Here is a 3,268-nt window from a genome sequence, read left to right as displayed (position 1 = left end):
TCAAAAAAGTACTCCAGAGTGTTGTTCAGCATGGGGGTGAGTAGAAAATGAAGGCTAATCATGTTTTGGGTGTACTATTCCTTTAACAAAGATGGCTTCCTCAAACCCCTCGCTCAAACCATATATCTTTCTTTGCAAGAATATCCACATTGTTGTCCTCAAATGAGTGTCCCTTAGCTTTCAGGTGTAAGTGAACAGTCCTGTCCGTGAGTCCTGTCCTGGGGGACATCATGTCTCTATCCATCGACCAACATCATGTTGCAGGACAGATGTCCCAGGATTAGGAATATGCTATAGTCCATGTCAGGGAGAAGATGCCACAGGAGCATGCCTAGGCATTGTAAGAACAACAGACAAATTGTTACCACACACAATACTGAGACTTATTTCGACCTTTTTTTAAGGACATTATATCTAAGTTAGATGACTTAGTTTGTTTTTCCACTAATTTTGTGTGTGACTCCAAATCCAGGCCTCTGTTGTTTAATTAATTTGATTTCCATAAATTTTTGAGTGATTTTTTTTTGTTGACACATTCAAATTTGTGCAGAACAAAGTTTTGAAGAATATTATTTAATTCATTCGGACATAGGACGTGTTATTTGAGTGTTCACTTTATTTTCCTGAGCAGCGTAATCATTCTTGTTGAGTGATAATAATGGTCGATGTGAGTCATGCAAGGTCAGCTGACCTTAATATTACAAATGGATGTAGCAGGCCTTTCCTAACCTTCATGATCCATTAAGGGGGTATTAGAACATTAGATATATGAAGCTGGTTCAGATCAAAATGCTAGAGGATATTGGCCCCAAAGGACCAAGGTTAGAAAACAGAGGACAATTAAGACCAATAATATGTTCTTTTAGGTAATACTGTGTTTTTTGTTTTATTTTAAATGCAGCACATAAAACAACTAGTAGCTTTTAATTAGTTATTACCTATAAACCAACCACATGGCGCAAGTTTGTGTCCAGATATGGCATCTTACTTGACATTTCTTAAACAAAATAAACTTTGACTTTACAACTGTATTGTGTTACAAAGTGTGACACAATTTCTTTTTAGATGTGGGTGTGTGTGACTTAGTAAGATCTCAATCGCTTAATATTTCTTAACTCAGGAGGTAGAAAACACTTACATTTGCAGATCGCTTTTACAGAGGCTTTTCTTAGATTGCTTCAGAGTGACCTAGTTTAAATGACAAATTTACAAATGCAGGGATAAACATCCACAATCCACTGTTATGCCAAGACTAAAGACACTAAAAAANCACACACACACACACACACACACACACACACACACACACACACACACACACACACACACACACACACACACACACACACACACACATCTGACAGAATTTACCTTTTTGTTAGTGTAAAAGCCATAACCTATACTGGGTACAGCAACTGAGGCAGTGTTCCTGCCTCAGTTGCTGTACCCAGTATAGGTTGTGGCTTTTAGTTTCAAACAATCTCCTGGTGTTCAAATCTATTTATTTCCTAATGAACGCTGCTGGAGGGAGTCACGTCATGACGCAATGGTGACATCATCAGGACATGGTATTAATTTAGTTTGCTTTATTAAATTGAATAGATATTTTGTTCACATGTCTTCTTATTCATTATTTTATTTATTTTATATTTACTTTGACTATTACTTTGAGAAGAGTTTACTTCAATTAGCAGGAATTCTATAAGGGTTTATTATATATCTTGTGGGTGGCTCCTATAGCTATAAAAGAGGGAGCAGCGCTGCAGGGAGGGATACTAAGTTTAGTCTCCCTACAGCTCAAACTGGATAGACTTCCTGATTTATGAAAGTACTGTTATCTTTCTGTCTTTACCTGCCAAGATGTCCATGGTAAAATATTTTACACTGCTGCTTGACAGTCACCTTTTTTGTTCCTACCTGAAGATGATACAATAAACATCATCTATGCAAACTCTGACTTTGGCTTCCATTTTTTGCCCAAGTCATAACAGGCCCCACCACAGCTTGCTTGGCTTGAAATGTGTAATGTGTCAATCGTATCTAGATGCCAATCTGGTCCATAGATCAAGCTTTGAAGACCACATAGAGCATCTAAGGACTGTGTTACGAAGATACCAGGAGCAAGGGGTAAAACTTAGTCCCTGCAAGGGTGAAGTGTTAAAGAGGATGGGGAGTCTTCTCAAGAATAGCCCACCCTCTCTATCAGCTGCTATCAACACCTGATCAATGGAGAGGAGAGAAGGTCAGGCTCAAAACCACGAACAAAGGTAACATCTCACCTAACACTACTATACAAAGCTTAGATAACACCATAAGACATTAAATACTCCTGTAGACAAGCTGAGCCTCCCCGTCTGGGAGACCCAGAACTGACCAAACCATTCATCCTTCACACAGACACATCCCAGGAAAGATTGGGAGCTGTGTTTTATCAAAGAGAAAAATGCATGATGTAGTTATAGGTTATGGTAAACACCACCTGAAAATAACATAATAGAGTACTTGTTTACTGATGGGCCCTTTGCTGGTCCTTGGTTGCTCCTTTGCTGGTCCTTGGTTGGTCCTAGGCTGGTCTTCGGCTGGCTTCTTGCTGGTCCCCCACAATTCCCGTTTAAACATCAATATTTGTACAAAAATATTCTTTCTGTGATGATTTGTGGACATTAAGATCTAAAGATAAGCATAATCTCCTGGTCAGACCCTGCAATTCAGTGAAAGGGTGTAGTCAGAGTAAAAAAAATATTCAAGAGGGGGTCTGTCCAGTGGCTAGAACTTGGAGGGGATTTTGCTGGGAGTTTGAGGGAAGTGGGCTTCCATTCAGCTGGTGTTTGACTAGGAAAGGCCATTTTGAATGGCTGCTACTGTACAACATTAGAATTTCAATTAAATGGGCAATATGTGAAAGGTTTCAAAACTACCTAATTTATGCTTCACACTTTGTAGTGTATAAACAGTCCCTTAATCTATATGCTCCCAACAGCTAAGCTTAATGCTACAGGTCATAGGTGGGTGGATGAGCTGTCTGAGTTTGACTTATCGATTAAGTATAAGCTGGAAAAGAGTAACACAGATGCAGATGGTCTATCCCACATGCCATTATATCGAAATTTTTTCATGACAGTGTAAAGAGGAGGTGGGTCATTTCTGGTCACACACAAACGAGAAAGATCTCTGGCCCCCACAGACCTGTACCTTCTTTAAAAAGTAATTCTGTACTTCACTTGTTACCTGTTTTAATGGCATCATTTGAACTTTTAAACTGTATCAA

The sequence above is a fragment of the Cyprinodon variegatus genome, unplaced genomic scaffold, assembly GCF_000732505.1.
Source record: "Cyprinodon variegatus isolate N-32 unplaced genomic scaffold, C_variegatus-1.0 Scaffold234, whole genome shotgun sequence".
Classification (NCBI taxonomy): Eukaryota; Metazoa; Chordata; class Actinopteri; order Cyprinodontiformes; family Cyprinodontidae; genus Cyprinodon; species Cyprinodon variegatus.
The sequence above is the reverse complement of the archived record's forward strand: the minus strand, read 5'-3'. Positions refer to the sequence as shown.